This window comes from Primulina eburnea, chromosome 4, assembly GCF_022965805.1.
Source record: "Primulina eburnea isolate SZY01 chromosome 4, ASM2296580v1, whole genome shotgun sequence".
Taxonomy (NCBI): Eukaryota; Viridiplantae; Streptophyta; class Magnoliopsida; order Lamiales; family Gesneriaceae; genus Primulina; species Primulina eburnea.
Genome location: NC_133104.1, coordinates 109,805 through 126,903, shown reverse-complemented (window position 1 = coordinate 126,903; position 17,099 = coordinate 109,805). Strand labels below are relative to the sequence as shown.

At 35.0% G+C, this 17,099-nt stretch overlaps 1 long non-coding RNA gene across 1 annotated transcript; it reads right to left on the bottom strand.

Annotated features, from left to right (window-relative positions):
- Positions 1-2,354: 2,354 nt before the first annotated feature.
- LOC140830372 (uncharacterized) lies at positions 2,355-6,586 on the bottom strand. The gene is made up of 5 exons (XR_012117607.1): positions 6,134-6,586; positions 5,017-5,093; positions 3,667-4,887; positions 3,460-3,590; positions 2,355-3,384 (listed from the first exon to the last, which is right to left on the bottom strand). It is a non-coding gene; the product is annotated as an uncharacterized lncRNA (long non-coding RNA).
- Between the last annotated feature and the right edge of the window lie 10,513 nt (positions 6,587-17,099).

Below are 17,099 nucleotides of genomic sequence, written 5' to 3'. Positions count from 1 at the left end.
TATCAATTTTTTGAGCAAGAAAAAAGTCAACTAGGTGGTTATGTTTGCATATAACATCGCAACATCAATTTTCTCAGTATAGACAGGGAGAGCCAGGCAGTACTAACAATATGAACATGAGTTCTTCGCCAATGTAGTCCCAATATATGTCCTAGCAATAAATATGACACAGTTTCTCCAAAAAGAACAATGTACCTGCAGAAAAAGGCAAAAAAAAAAAAGCTTGTCTCTTAAGTTTTAGATTTTCGATAGTTAGCTCCTTTTTGATACATAACAAGAAAGCATGGATACATAGTAAGAAAGCATGAGTTCTGGATGAAATCATGGTTCGCTGTCGCGGTCGCGGAGATTGGAACGGATGATACCGTTCTAGTTACAGTAAAATTTTGCAGAACGGTCGTGGAACGGGTATTTTAAAAAAATATTATAAATATATAAAAATTAAAAATTTTGAAAAATATTTAGAAATATGAAAATTAAAATAAATATCATTTAAATAGATTATTTGATGTAAATAAGAAATTAAAATATTTTTAAAATTTTATTAACAATTTATTGAACACAATTTATGTCGTCATTATATTTAAAATATTTCCAACCATATCAAAAATTAAATATACTATTAAAAATTATATGTATTTAATTAATTAAAACCAATAAATATTTTCGATTGGATATATATAAATTCGCACAAATTTGAATCAATTAAGAGTGATGGACTAATAATAAGCATAAAATCTTATATAAAGTGATGTTACAAATTATTTAACATCAATTAAAATAGAAATATTTTATAATTAACTTAGTTTTTTTCACACTTTGCAATGAAAATTTATCAATAGAAATAGTTGACTTGCGGTCTCTTCTTTATTAGTCTTTCATTGATGGATGCAGCGGGAAGAAGACTCAAGATTCACCATCTCACATCAACCGATGTGCTTTGCTTTCCAATGTTCCTAGTGAAATTAATGTTAAGCTTATTAAATTACTCATATCATATGATAAAAAAATAACAATGAGAAATAAAATATAAGTTGATGAAAACAAACATTTATATAGAAAGGTACCTGTAAATGTTATATCATCGAGACTAATACCATGAGGAATGACGTGGAGGAACAAAATCATTAGTATATTCTTCTTTGGGATTCAGTTGAGAAAATTGATCTCCACCATATGGTTGTCGATATAAACAAGTGTTAAATTGTCCTAGTGGATATGTATTGAATAGTGGATTTGAAATTGAATGTATATGGTGTAATGAGGGAGAATTTAATAATGTATCGTCACGACGATGGTAGTCTCCAAATTCTTGATGTCCAAAAGAATTACTGGCCTCACTTGAAGATATAGAACCATGACCATCATGTCTAATACAAGTGGCTGCTGGTGCTTGAGGATTATGATATCTATTTCGGCCACTATTAGAAAATCTCTCAAATTGATTATTCCTAGAACCGGTGTATTGAGACGATCCATAATCATGAGATGATAAATCATCATGTCTTGTGCTATAATCAAGAGAATACCCAAAATATGGTTCATTATATCCAATGACACCACGACCAAAATCTTGAGAGCTCCAATGGTAATTTCTCGAATCATCTCCAAACTGAAATTGATGGTGACCCCCCAAGCCCAAATTTTTTATTTTCTCTTCAACACGCATATATGAATCTGAAGATCAACTAAAATGTTCATCATCTTCAACACTCGAGAACCCTGTCAAACTTGCTAAAAAGCGACGTTGTTCTTATATCCCAGGACGATACCCATGATAAGTGTTTGTGTTGCATAATAATTTTCTTTCCCCCGTGCCCATGACATGCCAGTATCATATTGATCATCTTGACATGCTTGATCATCATCTCCATGTTTTTTGCCACTTTCTCGATTGTTCCCATCAACACTATCATCATTGTCGTCACTTTTATCGTCATTGTCAGTTTCATCACTTTCATTTAATATGATTCCTTTTCCTTTTGATAATCTTGAGGTGCCCTCATTGTTTTTGTTCTTGTTGCTCTCTTGGGCATTTGATATTTCATGACCTTGATCTAACCATTTAGTCATCGTCTTGCAACACAGAGGGTTCATTATCAGTCCATTCATTTAAAATAGCATCATCTTTGAATATGTGATCAAGATCTATAGGACTATAGTAATCATCATCTCCACTTTTTTGCATCAAATTTCGTACTCTTAACCGCATATTGTAATGGACATATACCAATTTATGCAGTTTTTCAATCGTCAAACGATTGCGAAGCTTAGTATGTATTAAAGACCATGTGCTCCAATTTCTCTCACAACCAGAAGATGAACATGTTTGACTAACATGTCTTGTGCTATAATCAAGAGAATACCCAAAATATGGTTCATTATATCCAATGACACCACGACCAAAATCTTGAGAGCTCCAATGGTAATTTCTCGAATCATCTCCAAACTGAAATTGATGGTGACCCCCCAAGCCCAAATTTTTTATTTTCTCTTCAACACGCATATATGAATCTGAAGATCAACTAAAATGTTCATCATCTTCAACACTCGAGAACCCTGTCAAACTTGCTAAAAAGCGACGCTGTTCTTATATCCCAGGACGATACCCATGATAAGTGTCTTGTGTTGCATAATAATTTTCATTCCCCCGTGCCCATGACATGCCAGTATCATATTGATCATCTTGACATGCTTGATCAGCATCTCCATGTTTTTTGCCACTTTCTCGATTGTTCCCATCAACACTATCATCATTGTCGTCACTTTTATCGTCATTGTCAGTTTCATCACTTTCATTTAATATGATTCCTTTTCCTTTTGATAATCTTGAGGTGCCCTCATTGTTTTTGTTCTTGTTGCTCTCTTGGGCATTTGATATTTCATGACCTTGATCTAACCATTTAGTCATCGTCTTGCAACACAGAGGGTTCATTATCAGTCCATTCATTTAAAATAGCATCATCTTTGAATATGTGATCAAGATCTATAGGACTATAGTAATCATCATCTCCACTTTTTTGCATCAAATTTCGTACTCTTAACCGCATATTGTAATGGACATATACCAATTTATGCAGTTTTTCAATCGTCAAACGATTGCGAAGCTTAGTATGTATTAAAGACCATGTGCTCCAATTTCTCTCACAACCAGAAGATGAACATGTTTGACTAAGAACTTTAATTGCAAGTTTTCTTAGGTGGGGAGCTTCTTCACCATACTCATTCCACCATTCAGCTGAGAAATGAAACATATGATATATATTGTATAACTTTAATATCTATGAAAAAACATTAAGAAATTCAGACCTGGAATACTTTTTTAACCGCCATTTTTGCAAGTGGGGATCCAAACTCTCCAATTTGTTCAGTAAACAATTTAATCTGTTAAACATGTTTGATTAAAACTATAGTATACTGGATATAAAATATGTTAAGCAAAACTTATAAATATCATACCTCATTAATCATTGCAGCTTGTGTATTTAAATCGGGCTCTAGTCTTTTGATTACTGTCTTCAATCATCGTCTTACTTCATCAGTGTAAACACAGGTTCCAGAATATTGGAGCATTGGATTGAGAAAATATGCTAAAAACACACAAATTTAAAATTATATAACGATAACCACAACAATGGATTATTTTGTAATATAATCTAATTTTACCTGCAGCATGTAGGTATTGGTGTAATTGATTATACCAACGCTCATCAATCACATCCCAGTACAATTTCCAGTCTTTCACACTTTTTTATAGATAATTTAGCTCTATCCATTGCTTCATATATAATCGACAACGTTGGCTTATTGTCTTGATCAACCAACTTCAAAACTTTGACGAGAGGTTCCATTGCCGTGCATATATCACGAGCCGACTTCCAAAATTTTGTGTCCAAAATGATCGCTGTAATTCTTTCGACATCTTTTCTTCACTTGCTTGTATTGTTGTACTCATGCCACTCAACCGAAGTGCACAATCTCTTCAAATCTTGACAATACCGGACGTGACTTTCTAAAGAAATAAATTCAGTAGCAAAGCGAGTGATTCCAGGTCTCAACAATTCACGATCATTTTTGTAGATTTTCATTAAGTTCACGATTTTGTCACTATTGTATATAAAACTTGTTATTTTGCTTTGCTTTGTCAATGCACCTCTTTACCTTCGTCATCTTACCAATATCTTCAAGCATAAGATCAATGCAGTGTGCAGCACAAGGTGACCAAAACATGTGAGGTCTTTCAATCAGCAATTTTTGTCCAGCAGCTTTGTTTGCACTTTCACTATCTGTAACCACATGTACAACATTTTCTTCTCCAATATCGTCAATAACATTATTCAAAAGAGATAATATAAAATCGGCTGTCTTTCTTTTGTTTGTGCAATCCACTGAACTATGAAATATCATGTTGCGATCGCATTATATCATAAAATTAATGATAGGATGCTTGTTGCGTGTGCTCCAACCATCACACATTATTGTATATCCATATTTTGGCCATTTGTATTTTAATGTAATCAAATATATAGTGATATCTTCTACCTCCTCTTCCAGGAAAACACCACCTATTTGACGTCCCGAAGGACCTTGTACTCCAGGTCCAACATCTGCGATGGTATTAATCATTGCTTGGTAGTATGGACCACTATCTGCTGCATGAAATGGAATTGCATTGTATATAAACCATTTTGAAATAGCCTTCCCAACATCTTTGACCTTTTCAGGAGCAACCCAATTTTTTATACTCTTTCGTTTTGATGATAATATGTAAGAATCAATCCCTTTCGATGATAACTGAGCTCCCTCTCGTATGCTAAAGCTACGAGTCATCTGTTTTCTTAAATTTGGGATTTGCACTTGGTGATGATGCACTACCACCAACATTTCCTGAAATTAAATAATATAATTTAATCAGAATTTTTATATTACTCCATTAAAAATAAGTTTTTAAAATGATGCATTAATTTTGAACCATATCGGATATGCATCAACTATAAAAATAAAATATTTATTTACCTGAACCATATCAGTTTTGCATATCTTCCTCAAATGCTCTTGTTCTACGACTTTCTTTCATTGCTTTTCGCAGTGCCCTATTTTCCATATCTTGTAAAGTTTCTTCATAGGTATCATCAAATTTATCATCATTTCCACTGTCAGTGCAATTATCGAGTCCATGTATGCTCTGTTGAATTGCATTAATAGCAATTTTTTTCTTTTTTTGATTAAATTTCTCTCGTTCTTAGTATCTTGAAGATGTTTCCGGAACATCAATGATATTTCTTTTGGAGCTTTAGTGCATGACTCAACATTTACAGCAACATGAGCAATATGTTGCTTTAATCTTGTAATTCCACCAGTTATAATTTTTCCACAAAGTTTGCATTGTATTGTTTTTCTATCACCTCCGATGGATTTACCAAACTCCCAACCAATATCGAGTTTTGGAGCCATTGTTCATAGGATTTACTGATTTGCATTTTAAAATAAAGAAATTGATAAATTGTATCAAGAGGAAAGTGTAACTGATTTGCATTTTAAAGTAATAAACCAAATATATAATAATGTATATATTTATTTAAAAGCACAAAAATATAAGTAGAAAAAAATTGGTTGTTTTTTTCTATTTTTCAGGAATGTTTGAATATGTTTTTACCAATTATATAATACAAATTTATAGTTGGATTAATATTTGAGCCAAACTATTATTAATAAAAGTCGTTGAGTCAATTTAGATAATATAATATTTATATTATATTTTAGAAACTATAATCATGTACAAATAATTAAGTAATAAATTCACTATAATTTATATATATTCAAGTCCAACTACATATATTCACACAAAACTAACGAAATATATTCGAATTAAGCAAAAATCAAACTGTAGTAATTTATTCACTACCATTTTGTATGAACATTAAACCCAACAAACACACACAAATATATATACACGTACACACAAAACACAAAATTCAATATGAACTAGACCATATATATTCAGGCAAAGTGAAGAAAAATAGGATAGTCAATAACAATACGAAATACGAAGTCTAAAATTTCATACAATAATTTAAAATAAACAAATTGAGTTATATAAACTAAAAAAATTTAAAGTTAGTGGTTGGCTTACCTATAACCGGCGGTGTACGGAGGCAGCGATGCAAGATTGTCCCTGCTGTGTAAAGCTGAGGAAGTAAGAATGCCTTTTGTCTCTTTATTTACCAGAGATAATAGCTCAAAGAGTAACCATGGCGGCAAATGAACGAAGAAATAATCAATAAGATTGTAATTCAACAGCAACCTCAGGAAACAGAAAATTGACAAAAGAAGTGGTGCAAAAGTTCACGAAAATGGTGAAGCCTTTGTATGTTCGCGTCTCGAAACGTTACGTGGAGAAGTTGAACTTTTCTGGGCAGTTGCACTTTTCTGTCGGAGCAGTTTCCAATAGAGGCTAAGCTGTTTTTATGCTGGCGGAGAAATGAGAGTTATTAAAGGGAGAAAGCTACCAGGCACCAGCTGCAATCCTTTAATTGTTTTGAGAAAAATTCAATGTATCTATAGGAAAGATACTTGCTTTTGGTCCAACAACGCATGATTGCATGTGCTACTATTTGGAGCATCATGCAACAGTGAACTATCCAAAAAGCCACACAATGCATGTGCTCAAAATTGCATTATTTGTACTAGAAAGCAAAGATACGTGCATTAGGACCTACAATGCATGTGCTCAAAATTACATAGATTTTTTTGTTCTTGTTGCAGATGCACAAATCCCTTCCGTTCCGTGCCGTTCCGCGTGTCCCGTTCCGTTCCGTCGTTAGATCCCCGTTTTCGGTATATGAAACGTCGATACAAGCCATCAACTCACACACCCCGGAACCTCGTCAAGGTTGCTTGCATTCCGGTTCCGGAACGCCCGTTCCGGCCGTTCCGTTCCCGTTTCGTCCAACCATGGATGAAATTATAGAAGATAAATAAAGTTCCTCTAATTGTGGATTGCCTAGTGTAAAATGCAGAATATGTTCAGTTAGTTAATCTTCTTACAAGAAATCCCCAAGAAAAAACACACGAGAGGAGAGATTCAAATCTTGAGAACCTGCGTTAAAAGGCAGAAAAGAGCAAACCTCAACCAAAGAAAAACTGTTTTTCATTTCGGGCACATCAGCAAGATAATATGAACAAGGACGCTTCCATCCACCGCATGTAATTTGCGTCACCTATATATAGATGGTGAAACGTCTACTACTCGTTTTGCTATTAAGTACTAGAATTTTTTTTAAGACCTTACTAGTTGATCGGCCGAACCCTTATACAAAATATATAAAAAAAATTGAACCATTTTAAAATAAAACAACCAACTAAATTTGAAAATAAAAAGAAATATCACAATGCATAAAAGCATCCAATGTTTTACCAAATCTAAAAAGCAATAATTTGAAAATTACAGCCATATTATCAACCTCTCAAAACCTCTTAAAGCATAAATAAAAATCGTAAAATGTTTAACATAAAATCATAAACATAAATCATAAGTGCGAAAAAATAGAAGCGCTGGTCCTTGGGTTATGTGCACCTTCAGCCCAGCAAAGTCAACCATCAAGACCTTCATTATCATTATTATCATAATCACCTGCATCGATCACACTTAATGAGTCTAAAGATTCAACACAACATATTCTTGATAATAAATAATACGTATAAAAATCGCATGCAACATTGAAATACTTTTACCTAAAATTACATTTTCATGAGGATGCATAGACTTAAACATAAATGATAGGACTCGTTTTTACGTGTTTTTAGTGTTGTTTTCGAGTCGCATTCATGCATCATATTAGTTTGTTTTAGTTTAATTTAGCATTTTTCTATCATTATTTAGCATATGGCTGATCTCGTGTATTTTGTGGTTGTTTTGTAGGAATTGGACCGAAAAGTGGGATTTTATTTGGCACAGCAGCGAAGAGATCTCGCTAGGGCGGTCAAAAGTGTCCGCCCCAGCGAGCATTTTAAGTTGATCGAGTAGTTGATGCGCGAGTGTCTCGCTAGGGCGGTCAAAAGTGACCGCCCCAGCGAGAATTTTAATCCAGCCGAGGAGCATTTGCGCGAACCTCTCGCTAGGGCGGTCAAAAGTGACCGCCCCAGCGAGACCAGAGACATGGCCAAGGATTTTAATTCGAGAACCACTCGCCCCAGCGGTCAAAAGTGGTCGCCCTAGCGAGCGACGAGATCAAAGAAGATTTGTTTCCAAGTTTTGTGGACTCTATTCTACACCTAACCTAATACACGAGATTGGGCGCCGTTTTTTCGGTCTTACACCATATTTTTCATCACTTTCATCAGATTTCTTGGAGAAAAGGCTAGGAGCAAAGGAGATTTCGAAGACTTCGAGATTTCCACGCGTCGTGGCCGTCATCCGTCGTCATCTTTAGTATTTTCATTATTCAGTTTTTAATTCTTAGATTGTTGCTTTGTTATTATGAATTTTAGTGGCTAAACTCTAGATTTGTTGGGATTTGAGGGGATCCTACCCCGTACTCGTTGTTTAACATTATTGCTCGACGTTTCTATGAGTGATTTGTTTATGCTTTTGTGCTTTCTTATTTCAATTGAAGTCTAGCTAACTTCCTTTGATTATTTCATGTTGTCGATGATTTCGATAGAATAATTGACAATAGGATCGAATAGTATAGACCACGGATTTACAATTTTAGTAGATATACGGAATTGGATACGTGTCGATAGTGATAATTCACCCGGATGAAAGCTAGTGGATTCCATAGAACGTAATGCAATCGTGAACTGTTAAATAATTGAGGATACTTGATTACTGCATGTTTATGATTAGTATTAATATAGCTCGACAGAGTATATTAATTAGTCTAGGGAATTCCGTCGAATGCACGAGTGAAAGTCGAGTATAATTATTTGAACACGAGCGGTAGGTGAACTGATAATTCCCAACAAATTCGTCTCTCATTTGATTTTCATCCAATTTAATCATTGATTTCTTGATTATTTGTTCTTGCACTTTAATTATTTCAGTTATTAAATTCACTTTAGTTTAATCACCAACTCAATCTATCGTTGCTAAAGAAATTTACTTGAAAATAAAGATATTGTAACGCAGTCCTCGTGGATCGATACTCGTATTCACTTACGTTTATTATAACTTGACTATCGTGCACTTGCGATATTTTAAATCGAGCTTTCATTTATAAAACAATTTTTGGGACTATTCACTGTGCAAGTTTTTCTCGATCAATAAACAATATTTCCTTTTCATCAATCCATATCATTCATCATTTTATCATAAACATTTCCCTTTTTTAATCATAAGCATGTTTTCCTTTTATTGAATTTGGATCGTTAATTGTGACTTTCGTATAATCATAAGGTCGATGGATCCATCTATCATGTAACCACAATACTGGCGGCAGAGACATCAGCGACACTTTCACCCGTCAACTAAGCCTTATCCTATCATCATCATATTAAAATACGATCGTCGGGCTCCCTTGGGGCCTTCTCTCACGAATGGGCTCCCTTTAGGGCCTTCTCCCATAAATGGGTTTCTCCGGGCTTTCCCCCACGATATCCCCATTCATATCATCATATCATCATAATAGTCACAATTACTTCACCTCCTCCAATGTTTCACATTTTCATCACTTTATAAAAATCATGCATTTAATATCATTTTTTTAAAAAAAAAACAAGCATGCAACATATCTTTTAACGTTATCGTGTCATCATAAAATTCCATAAATAATCATAAAATTCCATAAACATTTAAAATAAAAATTTTGACGTATAAAACAGCATTCTGGGCACTGCCACGACGATTACTAATTTTTTAGTGTAAAATTACCGTTTTACCCCTAGACGTAAAAATCCTCGAATTTAACTTTTTCATAATTCCATTGACTCTAACATGTCCGAAATAATTATTTAAGCTTACATATAATTTTTCATAATTTTATTCCACTTAAATCTAGGTGTTTCCAATTATTTCTTTAATTAACGTTTCGTGATGCGTTTAAATCCCGGATAAATCCAAAACTCCATATTTTGATCCCAAATTTTAAACATAACATTTTTATTATTTATTCTACCCTTGTGAGCTATGAACCACATCCGTGGACCCATGGTTCCAATTTTAGTCTTATTATTTTCGAAATTGACCCTTATAGGAACATATCGAGCCATCTCCCAAAATACTCGAGCCACACCCGAGCCACCTCAAGCCAAACCCGAGCCAACTCACCTAGAAACCCTACTAACCAAGTCCAGACCATAGAACCAGCCCTGCCGGAACAAAAACCCTTTTTCCCTAAGCCCGATTGCTTGCATGTATGTATGAGTGTATCCTAGTTGCACTAAGACTCCTAGTTAGCCTAGGGCTCTTCAACCGCGCCCCCACCAAGCCAACCTGACCCTAACCATCTCTGGTCCACGCCCAGACCCAACGAAGCCCAGCCTAGGCCCGGAACCCGCATAGAATACCACCAGCAACAAGCAGCAGCCGCGCGCACCTCTCGGTGCTTCTCACACTTCCTCTCAAGCCAGCAGCCAACCAAGCCGCACCAGCCCCTGTCCAGAACCTTGTGCACCATATTAGGACCCTAAGGACCTAGCCTAGCCCAGCCCAAAGCCCCCTGGCCGAGCCTTTGCTTCCCCGCGCTGCAGTTGCTCCTATGCGCTGATTATCCCTTCTCGGATTGGCTAGGACTCTTCCCAGCCTCTGGTGCTCGAGTCCTAGCGTGGCTAGGACTCCCAAAAGGACCCTATCTAGCTGTGGTCCCAGCCAAGACCAAGCCTAGCCATCAAACTCCTATAAACCGAGCCCTTTTATTCACCAAACACACGATGGGTTCTAGATTTTGTTCTATCATGTTGTGCAGCATATTGGTTGTGTTCTAAAGACCCTAACTCATGTAAAAACTACCTTGATCAACACCCTAACCATGGAATCCCCTTAACAACATGTTAAACGTAATTTTGGATCAAGTTAATGCCTTAACAATTCACATGTGATATAAAAACGAAAATTGTTTCATGATGCAACTTGTTTTCATGCAAAAACATTTTCAAACAATTACTATGGTGTGATGGATGATTACAATGGATAATATGGCATACCTTTGCTTATTTAACGGACAAATAAACGTTTGATGATTGCGAAGAACGACGACGAACGACCTTGGCTTAATCTCCTTGACAAAGCCAAAGCTTCACCCTTAAAAATACTGTGTGTGTCATGTATTTGCTGGTGGAGGAGAGTTTTGGAGTGTTTAGGATTTGTTGGGGAAGGGGGCCGTGACTTGTATGGTGGTTATGAGAGGGTTTTGTACATTATATAGTTAATTAAACACTAATCAAATCCTTGGTCCATTAACAAAGTTAATTAGTCCCATTAAGCCTATTAGTGTTTAATTAAAATATTTTGCTTGATAAAGTTTGTGAATTTATTAGCCGAGTTGTCAAAACGTTCGTATTTTAGTCGAAAATCAAACACCAATAAAATTTAAATCCCGGCGTATAAAATCACCTCAAAACCTCTTATTTTAAAAAATAAGAAAAAGTGTCAATCATATGTTAAATAATCAAAAAAAAATTATTTAATAAAAACTTTTTCCATTTTTCACCCATCGGTCTCCATTCCTCGATCGCAACTCGAATAACTTTTAAAAAAATATATTTTAATGCAACTATGTAGAAAAATATATTTTAAATATGAATATATGCACAACATATTTAATCCATGCAATTAAAACATTTAATCAGAATACATAAGGAATTTAATAACTTGTATGCATGTGGTACACGCGGACCTTCAAATTTTCGGGACGCTATAGATGGAACCAAAAACAAATCAGTAGGGTGGTGTAACATCAAAATCATAACATTTACTTAATGGTACTAAAACAGTTAAATGTTTAGCATTTCCAGACATTTGATTTGTAATTTAATTAAGTCAATTATCTAGCACACAATATTTTAGAAGTCTAACAGACATCCTTTCATTTTGAATGTGATATATTATACTAGCATAAATTTAAGGAAGCTATAAAAGATTTGGATTCGTAATATTATCAATTACAAGGTTTCCAAGCATTTGCATGCCGTCTCTATTATTTATGTAATAGACACCCAAATAACGCGGAGGCAAGATGAAGTGAAGAAAATATGGACACCTGGGGAGAAAGAAACCTTAGTTGCCTTATTATTTTCTGATAATTATTGAGTAAAAAGTTCTCAATTAAATATGCAAAAACGCATAAAGTAAATCTCACCAAATCGGATAAACAAATCCTATCTTACCAAATTTTAATTCTATGAACTCAATCTTAATTTAATCTTTAGTTTATCCACTATAACTCCCCCTCAAGTTGATGCGAAAATTTCTATCATCTCCGACTTGCTAATTTGGTCTTCAAAGAGATGTGTTGAAAGCCCTAGTCAAGACATCTGAGACTTATAAAGTGGTTGGAACAAATGAAGTGCATATTTCTCCTTCCTCAAGTTTTTCTTTTATAAAATGCTTCCTATTTCAATATGTTTGGTGCTCTCATTTAGAACCGGGTTGTGAACAATGCTAATAGTAGACTTACTGTCACACTATAACTTCATTGGAAGTCTCATTGTCCTTTTCAAATCACCGTAACTCTTTTTAGCCAGAGAACCTCACATACTCCTTGAGCCATAGACCTGAACCTTGCCTTTCCACTCACATGTACTTCTTCTAACATTGTTTGAGATTAAATTGTTGGAACATTTCATTTCGAAATTTTGATTTTGATATTTACAAAACTTATTGTTTTGTTTCTAACCAATTTACCTAAGTACGCAGAAAGCTAAAACTGTCAGGCTTTGAACTGATCAGATAGAAGTTATCGAGACGCATACTAAAAGTGCCAACTGATTGCCCAAACTGAACCAGTCCAACTGAAATATCAAAGACCAGTTCAACTGATTGTTCAGCTGATAGGTGGTTCAGCAGAAGTCCTTCAGAATCCCGACCAACTAATGAAGAGTTCAGCTGATGAAGAGCCCATCTAACCAGTTCAACTGAATCAATGAAATCAGTTCAAATGACGAGCCCATCAAATCAAAATGTGATATCAAAGCCATTATTATCCTTAAAGAGTCTTTCAAAGAAACCAGAGATGAAATATCTTTATAAATAATGTCTTATTTTTGTGTAAAGTCTTTAGCGACAAGAAGAGCCTTATAGATTTCCATATTGCCTTTATAACCTCTCTTGCTTTTAAATATCCATTTGCAATCAATGGGCTTCACACTTTTAGGCAATGGGACAAGATCCCATACGTCATTGTCCTTCGTGGACTTTATCTCCTCATTCATAACATCATTCCACTTTTGAGAGTTAGAACTTTCCATGGCTTAGTGGAAGTTGATATGATCATCCTTGTCATTCCAATGTCTGTTTCATGTTCTTGAAGAAATACAATGTAATCATCTGGCATTGCATTTTTCTGCTCTCTAGTGGATCTCTTTAATGACATAGGTTCCGGAGGTTCTTGAGTTTGTTCATTTGGAATGAGAGGATATCTAGTATTGTCTTTATGTATTGTGTCTTGGGCAAAGTGAGAAATGTGATGCTGATCAATGTCCAAGACACCCATGAGAATATTTATTTACATATTCCAAATCCATGATTCTGAGAGCTATAAACAAATTTTCTTGCCACGATTTAAAATTTGAGTCATTTAGCATAAGAATAGAATTAATGTTGGAGTGAATATTTGCATGAGTCAAATCTGAATAGAGAATAAAAACCAAATATATATGCTAAACCAAATATCCAAATAAAATAATCAATAAATTAAAATAATATAAACTTCATAAACATGATATCGAACACTCTATTAATGTTTTATCTTTGGACAAAAGATTAACTTATAAGTTATATCCTGGCGCATCAGTCAAACACTGATAGTGACTATCATGTCAAATATCTACATTCCTTTGGGCCGATTTATTATTCAAGAGAAAATCGAACAACTATCACATGTTTACAACTACAAATGCATATATAATTATATTAAATATCAACCTTCCATTGGGCTGATCAATATCAATATAGATCATATATATAGCAAAATCCTTTTGTATTTCAAAATAAAATTAATTTCCATAAAAGATGCTACTTTGGTGACATTTTATTTCAATCTATCTATTTTAAAATACATATAACATTATCATTATTTGAATAATTGAATATTTAAGCTTGAACCAAATAAACCTGAACCGAAAAGTTTTTTATATGTTCACGGGCGGGGGCGCCCTGATATCGCGCCCCAACGCGGCTGCTGCGATCTAGAACATCTGGGCATTGGGATACTCCGAAATTGCCGCCTGTGACTGTCCTGGATAGTCTTAGGTCGATTTTTGGTGAAATTTGTTTTTACCCAAATTTTCGATTTTTTTTTGTTGAACATAAACTTAACGGAAAATTGAAATCTTATACCAAATCCTTCAAATTTCATCAAAATTATCTTTATCAAACCAGAAACTTTAATAGATTTGTTTTCAACCAAAATATTTTCTAGATCTGAAGTCACATAAAAAATTTGCAAACAAAATTTTCTTTTCCATATTTAGAACCAAATAATATCTAAATTTTAAACAAATCTCAATGATTTAAACATGAGTTACTCTGATAACACTTGTTGGGGAAAATCCACATAAACCCCAGAGTTTATCCTGTAAATAATTAAGCATTTGAATGAAAACTTAAGTAGAAGCATACCTGAAGCTATAATCTCAAATTCTTTAGAACGTGTCATGATCTTCTAGATCCATGCATTCTTTTCCTTGATAATCATTTGGTTTTCTCTTATAAACTATTGTCTTTATCTCTGTAAGGGTTATTTTGTATGACACATGTTGTAAGGACCGTGTACCGTATTATCGTAAATCCTGTGTGATTATCGATCATTTATGAAATTGTCATGTGATTATGTATTTGATGTATATCGTGACAAGGAAATTGAGAAAATGAATATTGAATATGAATTGACGTTGTAAGAGCTTGAGTGGAGAAGCCGGACGCCAATAAGTACAAAAATCAAATAATTGTACAGAACGTGTGGCGCCCGGGCGGTAGAAAATGACCGCCCGAGCGCCAGAATATGTGACATTGTGTTCGGGCAGAACACTTCGCGCCCGAGTGGTAGTTTGTGACCGCCCGAGCGCGAAGCAAGTGGCATTTGGACAGAACATGCCGCGTCCGAGCCGTAATTTGTGACCGCTCAAGCGCGGTACATTTGAGTCGGGGGCAGAATGTCTCGCGCTCGAGCGCAAGAATTCTACCGCCCGAGCGCCGAAGCGGTGAGGATAAGAATCCTTTCTTTCTTTCTTTTCCTTCGTCAGTTCATTTCAGAGGCTTCGAGAGAATACGAGAGATTTCGATTTTCTTTCGTCTGAATCGACTTTGAAACGCTGTCTAAACGCGAAACAAATTATATATTTGTGATCGTTGCGTCGAGGACTTCTGACTGGGGTAATTTTCTTCTGGTTCCAACAGCTCTAAATATTAAAGTGCTGGAATATCATGTATTTGAAGTTGAATTTCTGATATGTAGTAGAATAACCGACAATAAACTAAGTTTTGAAGTCGGAATTGAATTATGACATGATTTTGATTTGATATGAATTTTGAAATTTCAAATGATATTTGAAACTCATATTAATGATTTTGGAATATGTTATTGATTGGAATGAGTATGTTATTGATGTAGATAAAGTGTAATATCAATATCTTCAGGCTACATCAACTGGAAACGAAAAATCGAGGTATGTTGCGACCGGGTAACATACGATAGGTATCTGTATTATATGATATATGTTGGATTGATTTGATTGAGTGGACTGAGAATATGTGTCTATATGCCTTATTTGATGAGTTTATGTGGCATACATGACATTGAGATTTGAATATCGATGTATAAAATAAATGTTTTGTTAACATACATCATTTGATGCATACATCGATACATGAAATGCACGTTGAGCTATGATCCTTGGACACCCTGATATGATTTGATCGGATTTTGGGGTTTGTGAACACAATTGCTATGCTGGTATTATATGACCCGTAAAGCATAAACATTTGTGGCCCCGATGATTGGATATGAGATTTGGGATTTGATGGCGCTTTGTCGATGCTATCATACGAGTATCCCTTATTGAGGCCGGTGTGCTAGCTCGAGCATTGATTTGATAGCGATTCGTTTGATTCTGACATGTGCTCAGTGGATGGGATTTGACCTGATACCTCCACGACATACATGCATTGCATACCATATATCATTGTTTAGATATCTGTGGTATATATGATTGGTTGTTCCATACAGGGCTTTGCTCACCCCCAAGGGGGGCTGTTGTTGTCTGTTTGTGTGGACAATAGCAGGTACTCCAGGACATCAGGAGACCAGAGATGGTACTTCTGGAGGGAGTCATGGTTGATTTGAGGTTTCGTGGTCTTTCCCTGTATATATGTATATGTATCAATTTATCGGGGCATGTCCCGAGGATATGATTTGTTTATATGTGGTTGATTTGTTTGTATGTGGTCGGTTTGTTTATGTGAGGGCATATTTTATGATATGAGATGAAATACTATTTTAGTATTCAAATTATGGAAGAGATATTTTGGGCTCATTGTAAAGAAAATTTAAACTCGTTTTCCGCTGTAATTAATTAATTAAACCTAATCAGATTGTGTTGTAATAACGATTAGGAGCTAAGGGCCCCACACAGAGTGGTATCAGAGCATAGCTGGGAATGCTCGATTGAGTCTTGTGTACACGTGAATAGGCACAAATGAATTGTGCGTATGTGTTTGATTTATTTTTATTACTTGCTCCTACTTGATTTGATTCGAGTAAGTATCTGATGAGATTGATGATATGAGATGATGATGTTATGAAATTGATATTGATTTGTGTTATTCATCATTGATTTGTAGATGGATCACACAAATTAAACTGCGAGTAGCAGTACTGAGAGAATAGTTGGGCAATTTGAAGGATTGTCCATGGATGTGGTGATGGCTCGATTCCAGGATCTGA